The following is a 14,020-nucleotide window of genomic DNA, read 5'->3' as shown; positions in this document are numbered from 1 at the left end:
TCAATGTTTTTTGCTTCTTGACACTTTCTAATTGTATTTTTCATACTTTATTCTTGTTGCAGCTGCAACAGAATATTAGATCTCATAATTCTCAGTTTAATATTTAACTTCTATTTGTACTGTTCACTTAAAATGTTTGTATTCTATATCTTTTGATTTCAAATATTGGAGCATTTCTGTGTGTTAGTAAGACTGACTATGTTTCTCATTCCACTATATTCTTTTCTGAACCTTCTTATAAAATTAAAAACTGAAAATATTGCTTTTTTTAGCATATAAGGTATTTGAAAATGTAAAGCTTAAGTTTTTGGCATATCAAGAAAAGTATTTTCAGTTGTTATTACATTTGAGTTTTTATTATATCTAAAATCTCTGTTACATACTAATGTCAATGCAGAATGAAATCTGCTTTCTCTCTGATAAACTTAATAATTAATCTGTATTTCGAAAAACTGAGAATGGGATTTGATGTGTAAATTTTTAAGTCTCTGAATTTTTAAAAATAATTATTTATGTCCTGATGTGTATGTGTTTTACATTTCTTTAACAATACTGCATGTTGAATTTAAACATTTTTTTCTTTCCTTTCATAGGTATAAAAAGTTATGAAAGGGACTTGGTTGAAATGTAAACTAATCTTAAGACATGAATGAGGTGTGTATATTTTTGTTTGTCTTTCATATTTTCAAGGCTTTTTTATTGAATTACCTCTTTGTGTTCAGATTTAAATGTGTTCCAATGTAAGGGATGAGAAAAAAGTAACATGAATTATAAATTGGTCCTTTGACCTTGAATTGGAGAAATGTGTCTTGATACAACAAATCATGAATTTATGGCATATAATCAATGTTTTTTGCTTCTTGACACTTTCTAATTGTATTTTTCATTCTTTATTCTTGTTGCAGCTGCAACAGAATATTAGATCTCATTATTCTCAGTTTAATATTTAACTTCTCATTGTACTGTTCACTTAAAATGTTTGTATTCTATATCTTTTGATTTCAAATATTGGAGCATTTCTGTGTGTTAGTAAGACTGACTATGTTTCTCATTCCACTATATTCTTTTCTGAACCTTTTTATAAAATTAAAAACTGAAAATATTGCTTTTTTAGCATATAAGGTATTTGAAAATGTAAATCTTAATTTTTTGGCATATCAAGAAAAGTATGTTCAGTTGTTATTACATTTGAAATTTATATATATCTAAAATCTCTGTTACATACTAATGTCAATGCAGAATGAAATCTGCTTTCTCTCTGATAAACTTAATAATTAATCTGTATTTCGAAAAAAAACTGAGAATGGGATTTGATGTGTAAACTTTTAAGTCTCTGAATTTTTAAAAATAATTATTTATGTCCTGATGTGTATGTGTTTTACATTTCTTTAACAATACTGCATGTTGAATTTAAACATTTTTTTCTTTCCTTTCATAGGTATAAAAAGTTATGAAAGGGACTTGGTTGAAATGCAAACTAATCTTAAGACATGAATGAGGTGTGTATATTTTTCTTTGTCTTTCATATTTTCAAGTTTTTTTTTTATTGAATTACCACTTTGTGTTCATATTTAAATGTGTTCCAATGTAAGGGATGAGAAAAAGGTAACATGAATTATAAATTGGTCCTTTGACCTTGAATTGGAGAAATGTGTCTTGATACAACAAATCATGAATTTATGGCATAAAATCAATGTTTTTTTGCTTCTTGACACTTTCTATTTGTATTTTTCATTCTTTATTCTTGTTGCAGCTGCAACAGAATATAAGATCTCATTATTCTCAGTTTAATATTTAACTTCTAATTGTACTGTTCACTTAAAATGTTTGTATTCTATATCTTTTGATTTCAAATATTGGAGCATTTCTGTGTGTTAGTAAGACTGACTATATTTCTCATTCCACTATATTCTTTTCTGAACCTTTTTATAAAATTAAAAACTGAAAATATTGCTTTTTTAGCATATAAGGTATTTGAAAATGTAAATCTTAATTTTTTGGCATATCAAGAAAAGTATGTTCAGTTGTTATTACATTTGAAATTTATATATATCTAAAATCTCTGTTACATACTAATGTCAATGCAGAATGAAATCTGCTTTCTCTCTGATAAACTTAATAATTAATCTGTATTTCGAAAAACTGAGAATGGGATTTGGTGTATAAATTTTAAGTCTCTGAATTTTTAAAAATAATTATTTATGTCCTGATGTGTATGTGTTTTACATTTCTTTAACAATACTGCATGTTGAATTTAAACATTTTTTTCTTTCCTTTCATAGGTATAAAAAGTTATGAAAGGGACTTGGTTGAAATGCAAACTGATCTTAAGACATGAATGAGGTGTGTATATTTTTGTTTGTCTTTAATATTTTCATGGATATTTTTATTGAATTACAACTTTGTGTTCATATTTAAATGTGTTCTAATGTAAGAGATGATAAAAAGTAACATGAATTATAAATTGGTCCTTTGACCTTGAATGGGAGAAATGTGTCTTGATACAACAAATCATGAATTTAAGGCATATAATCAATGTTTTTTGCTTCTTGACACTTTCTAATTGTATTTTTAATTCTTTATTCTTGTTGCAGCTGCAACAGAATATTAGATCTCATTATTCTCAGTTTAATATTTAACTTCTAATTGTACTGTTCACTTAAAATGTTTGTATTCTATATCTTTTGATTTCAAATATTGGAGCATTTCTGTGTGTTAGTAAGACTGACTATGTTTCTCATTCCACTATATTCTTTTCTGAACCTTTTTATAAAATTAAAAACTGAAAATATTGCTTTTTTAGCATATAAGGTATTTGAAAATGTAAATCTTAATTTTTTGGCATATCAAGAAAAGTATGTTCAGTTGTTATTACATTTGAAATTTATATATATCTAAAATCTCTGTTACATACTAATGTCAATGCAGAATGAAATCTGCTTTCTCTCTGATAAACTTAATAATTAATCTGTATTTCGAAAAACTGAGAATGGGATTTGATGTGTAAACTTTTAAGTCTCTGAATTTTTAAAAATAATTATTTATGTCCTGATGTGTATGTGTTTTACATTTCTTTAACAATACTGCATGTTGAATTTAAACATTTTTTTCTTTCCTTTCATAGGTATAAAAAGTTATGAAAGGGACTTGGTTGAAATGCAAACTAATCTTAAGACATGAATGAGGTATGTATATTTTTGTTTGTCTTTCATATTTTCAAGTTTTTTTATTGAATTACCACTTTGTGTTCATATTTAAATGTGTTCCAATGTAAGGGATGAGAAAAAGGTAACATGAATTATAAATTGGTCCTTTGACCTTGAATTGGAGAAATGTGTCTTGATACAACAAATCATGAATTTATGGCATATAATCAATGTTTTTTGCTTCTTGACACTTTCTAATTGTATTTTTCATTCTTTATTCTTGTTGCAGCTGCAACAGAATATTAGATCTCATTATTCTCAGTTTAATATTTAACTTCTAATTGTACTGTTCACTTAAAATGTTTGTATTCTATATCTTTTGATTTCAAATATTGGAGCATTTCTGTGTGTTAGTAAGACTGACTATGTTTCTCATTCCACTATATTCTTTTCTGAACCTTTTTATAAAATTAAAAACTGAAAATATTGCTTTTTTAGCATATAAGGTATTTGAAAATGTAAATCTTAATTTTTTGGCATATCAAGAAAAGTATGTTCAGTTGTTATTACATTTGAAATTTATATATATCTAAAATCTCTGTTACATACTAATGTCAATGCAGAATGAAATCTGCTTTCTCTCTGATAAACTTAATAATTAATCTGTATTTCGAAAAACTGAGAATGGGATTTGATGTGTAAACTTTTAAGTCTCTGAATTTTTAAAAATAATTATTTATGTCCTGATGTGTATGTGTTTTACATTTCTTTAACAATACTGCATGTTGAATTTAAACATTTTTTTCTTTCCTTTCATAGGTATAAAAAGTTATGAAAGGGACTTGGTTGAAATGCAAACTAATCTTAAGACATGAATGAGGTGTGTATATTTTTGTTTGTCTTTCATATTTTCAAGTTTTTTTATTGAATTACCACTTTGTGTTCATATTTAAATGTGTTCCAATGTAAGGGATGAGAAAAAAGTAACATGAATTATAAATTGGTCCTTTGACCTTGAATTGGAGAAATGTGTTTTGATACAACAAATCATGAATTTATGGCATAAAATCAATGTTTTTTGCTTCTTGACACTTTCTATTTGTATTTTTCATTCTTTATTCTTGTTGCAGCTGCGACAGAATATTAGATCTCATTATTCTCAGTTTAATATTTAACTTCTAATTGTAGTTTTCATTTAAAATGTTTGTATTCTATATCTTTTGATTTCAAATATTGGAGCATTTCTGTGTGTTAGTAAGACTGACAATGTTTCTCATTTCACTATATTCTTTTCTGAACCTTCTTATAAAATTAAAAACTCAAAATATTGCTTTTTTAGCATATAAGGTATTTGAAAATGTAAAGCTTAATTTTTTGGCATATCAAGAAAAGTATGTTCAGTTGTAATTACATTTGAATTTATATTATTTCTTAAATCTCTGTTACATACTAATGTCAATGCAGAATGAAATCTGCTTTCTGTCTGATAAACTTAATAATTAATCAGTATTTCGAAAAACTGAGAATGGGATTTGATGTGTAAATTTTTAAGTCTCTGAATTTTTAAAAATAATTATTTATGTCCTGATGTGTATGTGTTTTACATTTCTTTAACAATACTGCATGTTGAATTTAAACATTTTTTTCTTTCCTTTCATAGGTATAAAAAGTTATGAAAGGGACTTGGTTGAAATGCAAACTAATCTTAAGACATGAATGAGGTGTGTATATTTTTCTTTGTCTTTCATATTTTCAAGTTTTTTTTTTATTGAATTACCACTTTGTGTTCATATTTAAATGTGTTCCAATGTAAGGGATGAGAAAAAGGTAACATGAATTATAAATTGGTCCTTTGACCTTGAATTGGAGAAATGTGTCTTGATACAACAAATCATGAATTTATGGCATATAATCAATGTTTTTTGCTTCTTGACACTTTCTAATTGTATTTTTCATTCTTTATTCTTGTTGCAGCTGCAACAGAATATTAGATCTCATTATTCTCAGTTTAATATTTAACTTCTAATTGTACTGTTCACTTAAAATGTTTGTATTCTATATCTTTTGATTTCAAATATTGGAGCATTTCTGTGTGTTAGTAAGACTGACTATGTTTCTCATTCCACTATATTCTTTTCTGAACCTTTTTATAAAATTAAAAACTGAAAATATTGCTTTTTTAGCATATAAGGTATTTGAAAATGTAAATCTTAATTTTTTGGCATTCAAGAAAAGTATGTTCAGTTGTTATTACATTTGAAATTTATATATATCTAAAATCTCTGTTACATACTAATGTCAATGCAGAATGAAATCTGCTTTCTCTCTGATAAACTTAATAATTAATCTGTATTTCGAAAAACTGAGAATGGGATTTGATGTGTAAACTTTTAAGTCTCTGAATTTTTAAAAATAATTATTTATGTCCTGATGTGTATGTGTTTTACATTTCTTTAACAATACTGCATGTTGAATTTAAACATTTTTTTCTTTCCTTTCATAGGTATAAAAAGTTATGAAAGGGACTTGGTTGAAATGCAAACTAATCTTAAGACATGAATGAGGTGTGTATATTTTTCTTTGTCTTTCATATTTTCAAGTTTTTTTTTTATTGAATTACCACTTTGTGTTCATATTTAAATGTGTTCCAATGTAAGGGATGAGAAAAAGGTAACATGAATTATAAATTGGTCCTTTGACCTTGAATTGGAGAAATGTGTCTTGATACAACAAATCATGAATTTATGGCATAAAATCAATGTTTTTTTGCTTCTTGACACTTTCTATTTGTATTTTTCATTCTTTATTCTTGTTGCAGCTGCAACAGAATATAAGATCTCATTATTCTCAGTTTAATATTTAACTTCTAATTGTACTGTTCACTTAAAATGTTTGTATTCTATATCTTTTGATTTCAAATATTGGAGCATTTCTGTGTGTTAGTAAGACTGACTATATTTCTCATTCCACTATATTCTTTTCTGAACCTTTTTATAAAATTAAAAACTGAAAATATTGCTTTTTTAGCATATAAGGTATTTGAAAATGTAAATCTTAATTTTTTGGCATATCAAGAAAAGTATGTTCAGTTGTTATTACATTTGAAATTTATATATATCTAAAATCTCTGTTACATACTAATGTCAATGCAGAATGAAATCTGCTTTCTCTCTGATAAACTTAATAATTAATCTGTATTTCGAAAAACTGAGAATGGGATTTGGTGTGTAAATTTTAAGTCTCTGAATTTTTAAAAATAATTATTTATGTCCTGATGTGTATGTGTTTTACATTTCTTTAACAATACTGCATGTTGAATTTAAACATTTTTTTCTTTCCTTTCATAGGTATAAAAAGTTATGAAAGGGACTTGGTTGAAATGCAAACTAATCTTAAGACATGAATGAGGTGTGTATATTTTTGTTTGTCTTTCATATTTTCATGGTTTTTTTTTTATTGAATTACAACTTTGTGTTCATATTTAAATGTGTTCTAATGTAAGAGATGATAAAAAGTAACATGAATTATAAATTGGTCCTTTGACCTTGAATGGGAGAAATGTGTCTTGATACAACAAATCATGAATTTAAGGCATATAATCAATGTTTTTTGCTTCTTGACACTTTCTAATTGTATTTTTAATTCTTTATTCTTGTTGCAGCTGCAACAGAATATTAGATCTCATTATTCTCAGTTTAATATTTAACTTCTAATTGTAGTGTTCATTTAAAATGTTTGTATTCTATATCTTTTGATTTCAAATATTGGAGCATTTCTGTGTGTTAGTAAGACTGACAATGTTTCTCATTTCACTATATTCTTTTCTGAACCTTCTTATAAAATTAAAAACTCAAAATATTGCTTTTTTAGCATATAAGGTATTTGAAAATGTAAAGCTTAATTTTTTGGCATATCAAGAAAAGTATGTTCAGTTGTAATTACATTTGAATTTATATTATTTCTTAAATCTCTGTTACATACTAATGTCAATGCAGAATGAAATCTGCTTTCTGTCTGATAAACTTAATAATTAATCAGTATTTCGAAAAACTGAGAATGGGATTTGATGTGTAAATTTTTAAGTCTCTGAATTTTTAAAAATAATTATTTATGTCCTGATGTGTATGTGTTTTACATTTCTTTAACAATACTGCATGTTGAATTTAAACATTTTTTTCTTTCCTTTCATAGGTATAAAAAGTTATGAAAGGGACTTGGTTGAAATGTAAACTAATCTTAAGACATGAATGAGGTGTGTATATTTTTGTTTGTCTTTCATATTTTCAAGGCTTTTTTATTGAATTACCTCTTTGTGTTCAGATTTAAATGTGTTCCAATGTAAGGGATGAGAAAAAAGTAACATGAATTATAAATTGGTCCTTTGACCTTGAATTGGAGAAATGTGTCTTGATACAACAAATCATGAATTTATGGCATATAATCAATGTTTTTTGCTTCTTGACACTTTCTAATTGTATTTTTCATTCTTTATTCTTGTTGCAGCTGCAACAGAATATTAGATCTCATTATTCTCAGTTTAATATTTAACTTCTAATTGTAGTGTTCATTTAAAATGTTTGTATTCTATATCTTTTGATTTCAAATATTGGAGCATTTCTGTGTGTTAGTAAGACTGACAGTGTTTCTCATTTCACTATATTCTTTTCTGAACCTTCTTATAAAATTAAAAACTCAAAATATTGCTTTTTTAGCATATAAGGTATTTGAAAATGTAAAGCTTAATTTTTTGGCATATCAAGAAAAGTATGTTCAGTTGTAATTACATTTGAATTTATATTATTTCTTAAATCTCTGTTACATACTAATGTCAATGCAAAATGAAATCTGCTTTCTGTCTGATAAACTTAATAATTAATCAGTATTTCGAAAAACTGAGAATGGGATTTGATGTGTAAATTTTTAAGTCTCTGAATTTTTAAAAATAATTATTTATGTCCTGATGTGTATGTGTTTTACATTTCTTTAACAATACTGCATGTTGAATTTAAACATTTTTTTCTTTCCTTTCATAGGTATAAAAAGTTATGAAAGGGACTTGGTTGAAATGTAAACTAATCTTAAGACATGAATGAGGTGTGTATATTTTTGTTTGTCTTTCATATTTTCAAGGTTTTTTTTATTGAATTACCTCTTTGTGTTCAGATTTAAATATGTTCCAATGTAAGGGATGAGAAAAAAGTAACATGAATTATAAATTGGTCCTTTGACCTTGAATTGGAGAAATGTGTCTTGATACAACAAATCATGAATTTATGGCATATAATCAATGTTTTTTGCTTCTTGACACTTTCTAATTGTATTTTTCATTCTTTATTCTTGTTGCAGCTGCAACAGAATATTAGATCTCATTATTCTCAGTTTAATATTTAACTTCTAATTGTACTGTTCACTTAAAATGTTTGTATTCTATATCTTTTGATTTCAAATATTGGAGCATTTCTGTGTGTTAGTAAGACTGACTATGTTTCTCATTCCACTATATTCTTTTCTGAACCTTTTTATAAAATTAAAAACTGAAAATATTGCTTTTTTAGCATATAAGGTATTTGAAAGTGTAAATCTTAATTTTTTGGCATATCAAGAAAAGTATGTTCAGTTGTTATTACATTTGAAATTTATATATATCTAAAATCTCTGTTACATACTAATGTCAATGCAGAATGAAATCTGCTTTCTCTCTGATAAACTTAATAATTAATCTGTATTTCGAAAAACTGAGAATGGGATTTGATGTGTAAACTTTTAAGTCTCTGAATTTTTAAAAATAATTATTTATGTCCTGATGTGTATGTGTTTTACATTTCTTTAACAATACTGCATGTTGAATTTAAACATTTTTTTCTTTCCTTTCATAGGTATAAAAAGTTATGAAAGGGACTTGGTTGAAATGCAAACTAATCTTAAGACATGAATGAGGTGTGTATATTTTTGTTTGTCTTTCATATTTTCAAGGTTTTTTTATTGAATTACCACTTTGTGTTTATATTTAAATGTGTTCTAATGTAAGGGATGATAAAAAGTAACATGAATTATAAATTGGTCCTTTGACCTTGAATGGGAGAAATGTGTCTTGATACAACAAATCATGAATTTATCTTATAAAATTAATGTTTTTTGCTACTTGACACTTTCTGTTTGTAATTTTCATTCTTTATTCTTGTTGCTGCTGCAGCAGAATATTAGATCTCATTATTCTCAGTTTAATATTGTACTTCTAATTTTACTTTTTACTTAAAATGTTGGCAATAAAGAAAATACTTCTAAGTCTATTTGTTTTTATTTCAAATTTTCAATCATACCTTTGCGATATTAAGGCAAATTCTGTTTCTTCTTTGAGTACATTTTTTCTCCGTTTTTTGAAATTTAAAAACTGAAAATATTTATTCTTATACTGCTTAATATTAAAAAATGTAAAGTGTTATTGGGAGATTAAGAAAAGCTTGACAAATTGTTATTACAATTTGAATTTGAATTTTTGCTATAATCTGAGTTTCATTCTCATATTAATTTTTAATATTGATGTAAATTATTTATGTTTCTTAGTATCGTATAAAATATAACAGACAAATCCATTAAAATAGAGAATATACGAATTTAAATATTTGGCAAAGCAAAATTTAAATGAAGCCATATTTGCAGTATTATAAGAATATTTAGTCTTCAAGTATTAAAATCACTCATCATGCTAAAATAAAAGGAAATAATATTAATTTGCAAATAATATCTTAAATATTCATAGAACTTTTAAACAAATGTTGCAATAAAAAGGCAGAATGTAATTGATGTCAATAATTAAAAACTGAAATGTGTCTTGAATATCAATTTTTTTTTCCGACAAGTAAGTGAATTTTGCTTGAACTTGTTTCATTTGACACAATTTCAAATGAATATGTAATCTACATAAAGAGAAAACTTTATATTGCAATTGAATAAAACTGAATTTTCAAAACAAAAATTAAAAACTAATGAAGTTTTGACACCATATGAACAATAAATGAGATCATCAATGATGTGTAATTTAAATCAATAATTGGAAAATAAAAATATGTGTTGAACATCAGTTTTTATTCCAAGATCAAATGATTATGTAATCGGCATAGAGAGAAATTTTATATTGCAATGGAATGAAGTTGAATTTTAGTGGAATTAAAAACTAAACATGATTTGTCACCAAATGAACAATTAAGGAGACATTGACTGAAAATGTGTTATATAATAATTAAGTTAATTATCTTTGATATGTGGTATCTGTCGAAATGTACCAAAGAAACAAGCTTATTGTGCTAAAAATTAAATATTCCAAATTCTTAGTAAATCAAAATTAAACAGATTTTAAAACATTATGCCAATCTGTTGATCTCGGAGCAAAATCAATCAGTTAGTTTAAGTTTTTAGTGGCATAAAGTCCAATTTAATATTTATGTAGATCATTTATGATACTTGGTATCATATAAAATATGACAAATAATCAAATCCATTAAAAAAAGTGACGATTTAACAAAACAAAATGAAAGTAAACAGCTATGAAATGTAAAAAAAAAAAAAAAAAAAAAAAAAAAGCTTCTTAATAATAAAAATTAGACTCATCATGCTGTAAATAAAATGAAATTATAGCTATTTACAAATAATTTCTTAACTATTCACACAATTATTAAACAGTTGTGTAAATAAAATGCAGAATGTAATTTTTGTCAATGATTGAAAAATGAAAATGTGTATTGAAGATCAGTTTTTATTTCAAGTTCAGATGAATATGTAATCTATGTAGAGAGATATCTTTAAGTTGCAATAGAATTAAGCTGAATTTTAGCGAAATTAAAAACCAAGCACGATTTGACACCAAATGAACAATAAATGAAAGATTTAGTTATGATGTGTGATATAATAATTAAGTATTTTTTATGGTATTGACCAAATGTAACAAAAAAAATATGATTATAGTGCAAAAAAAAAAAAAAAAAAATTCTAATTTGTAGCAAATTAAAATTGAACAGATTTTTATAGAAAACCTCTCGCCTTTTAGCTTCTTTTAGAGAAGTACTGAAATTCAACGTACTTCAATGCCGATATTCTTCTGAGTCTTAATGATATTCAGATGTAATTTTTATGCATTTTCCTATACATCTGACTTTGAATTATGAAAGAAGAAATATACTATATTTTGCGCATACACATTAAATTTCTTTCTTTCTGAAAAATAAAAGTCAGGATTATGTGGCCAAAGATGGATAGCAACGACATCATTGAGGTGACGGAAGAATATAGAAAGAACTCCGGAACAACTTATGGAAATGTATTCTTTACCGCAGCAAGAAGTTGCAGAGGATATTTAAACTGGAAAGAAGAAAATAATAGCTTCAACAGAGCAGCAGCCTTCCAGTGAAATAAGGGAGATGCTGAAAGCTACTGTCTTATCACCCTGATAAGGTAGTAGCTATACACACTCCTAATTAATTTACGAATAATGCTGTGCATCATTTTCGACAAGTTTCGAAGCGTATCGGAAGACAAATGTCTATACACAGATTTCTTGTAATAAAAGCCATGCAATAAAAATAGTAATATATATATATATATATATATATATATATATATATATATATATATATATATATATATATATATATATATATATATATATATATATATTCTGAAACGGAATAGATTGTTCTATTTTGCATGGTTTTCTCTGGATTTTTTTTCCCCCCGCACAACGAGGATGTAGCATTCTTTCCAGTAAGATTCTGTAATGAATTACACTTATTACGCAAGATACCACGGTACATGTTTCTTTAAATATATAAACAATATTCACAAAATATTTGATCAAATATGTGATTTGATAATGATTTAAGACAATGAAGGAAAAAATGAGACAAGTTAATTAACAAATTCGGACTCTGTTTCTTCAACTGAATGTTAATTTTCACTTTGAAAAGCAATGTCCAGAATTTTTAATCGTCTTGATTTATTTGTTTTTCTTTTGCTGTTGTTGTTGTTGTTTGTCTTAAATTATTTTTCACCATCTTTCCAGTGTTAAAATTATTCAACATGATCCATTGCAGAATTAGAGCAAAGATACATACATCTGTTAGCAGCAGGAGAGCAGCGTAAAATAGAAGCAAACATTCTGATGAGAAATTAGATCAACATTAACTAATTATAAATTGCACAATAATTTTGCTCAAAATATAGAAAAGAAAATTTTAATATTTTTTATTTATTACTTTTTCTTGTGATCAGAAAGCAGATTTCTTATGATTTTCGAAAAAAAAAATATCATTTACAGGCAGGAATATATTACATTCTACACACTTTGAATGCTGTTTTGGTTCAACTTCCCTAAAAGCATTCATATCTTCCTCGTAATGAGACATATATTTCAAATAGTGCCGCACACTTGTGCCGCCATCCATGAAATGAAAATAAAGCTTTGTGAAACTGAACTATAATAATTCAGCGGGTCTCAAAATATTTCTATTAATGCTGTATGCCATGAGAAAAATGAGGAGATTTAAGAGTCTCTTCAATAAATAAAGGGTATAGAAATTAGTCAAGTAATAACTTAAAAGAAATTTTAATTAAAAAATTCTATAAAAATTACATTCTTTAAGTAAACATGGGTTCCTCACATGCAAGCAAGGGAACCGCACACAGACTGAAGAAAAACTCCGGAAATACTCTGTTTTTGGTGTCAGGGGTTGCCAGAATGTTCGCTTAAGGCAGAGATCTCTCATCCCTTCCGGTGATGCATAACAGTGCGGGTGCTACAAGGGTTAATATAAAAATGTCTTAGGAGAGTTGCATTCAGTAACATATTCAGACAAAGAATCCGCAAAATATTTAATTTCATTCTTCTAAACAGGGCATTTAAAAATAATTCTTTACTTTTAATTTCAATAATTTTAATCCTTAAGTCTCTTTAAAGCTGAAATTGCGTAATACGATTAAGCAGCCTCGGCAGATCGGATCCATGAAACGAGTTTGTGAACTGAAAATTACAAACAACCCAGTCCTTTTTATTATTATTATTTATTTATCGAGACGAACTTAAGAGTCAGAATTGATAAACTATTTTTTTTATTCCTCTAAATGACGAATTTTCAAAATGCAGTTGAACATTTTGATTTGTCTTGTAAGTGTAAAATTTGCTTGTGCGTACGTATATATACACACACACAAACAAATGCAATTTTATGGGATATCAATGAATATATATATATATATATATATATATATATATATATATATATATATATATATATATATATATATATATTCAATGATAACCCACGAAAAGTGAAATTATTTTTATTTTCCAAAATACTAACTGTAGGAGAAAACTACGTTTCTTTCATTCATCTAACCACGCACAGTTTTAAGTTTTATATGCAAAATTTGCAGAGATATGCTCATTTTTAATTTTAGAAGGACTAATCGGCAATTTCAATGAAAACGTTTGTTTCTGAAACATTTATTCAAGAAATAAAAATTGTCACATTCAATTATTTTTCTAGTAGTACATCATCCAACTATCATAACCTAGAAGAAATTTACTAATAATGCATAAGATTGCTCATTATAATTAGTCTTTAGTTGCAACTTTGATTCTATAAAAAAAAAAGGTGGAAAAACTTGGGAAACTGAACATTTAATACATCTCGAAGAAGCACTAGAAAGCCGTCTAAGAAAATAAAATTATTTGCTTGCTCTCTAAAACAATGATATATTCAGTAATAAGGAAAGTTTAGATACGCTGAATATTTGTTTTGTAAATAATCGTCATGCCGTCCTGGTTGTGGAAGAATATAATCATCGTTTTTCGAATCACTAGCATCCTTCTAGTAACTGTG

The 14,020-nt window shown here is 26.2% G+C and overlaps 1 long non-coding RNA gene across 2 annotated transcripts in view; it reads left to right on the top strand.

The window, feature by feature from the left end:
* Window positions 1-14,020, top strand: part of LOC129960201 (uncharacterized) — a 238,511-nt gene that overhangs the window by 19,994 nt on the left and 204,497 nt on the right. For both annotated transcript variants that reach the window (XR_008783555.1, XR_008783556.1), the window contains exon 2: window positions 3,125-3,185. This is a non-coding gene — a long non-coding RNA (uncharacterized LOC129960201). The remainder of the gene's footprint in view (window positions 1-3,124; window positions 3,186-14,020) is intronic.

This window comes from Argiope bruennichi, chromosome X2 (assembly GCF_947563725.1).
Source record: "Argiope bruennichi chromosome X2, qqArgBrue1.1, whole genome shotgun sequence".
In the NCBI taxonomy this organism is placed as follows: domain Eukaryota; kingdom Metazoa; phylum Arthropoda; class Arachnida; order Araneae; family Araneidae; genus Argiope; species Argiope bruennichi.
Note: the sequence above shows the minus strand (reverse complement) of the source record. Positions and strands in the feature narration are given on the sequence as shown.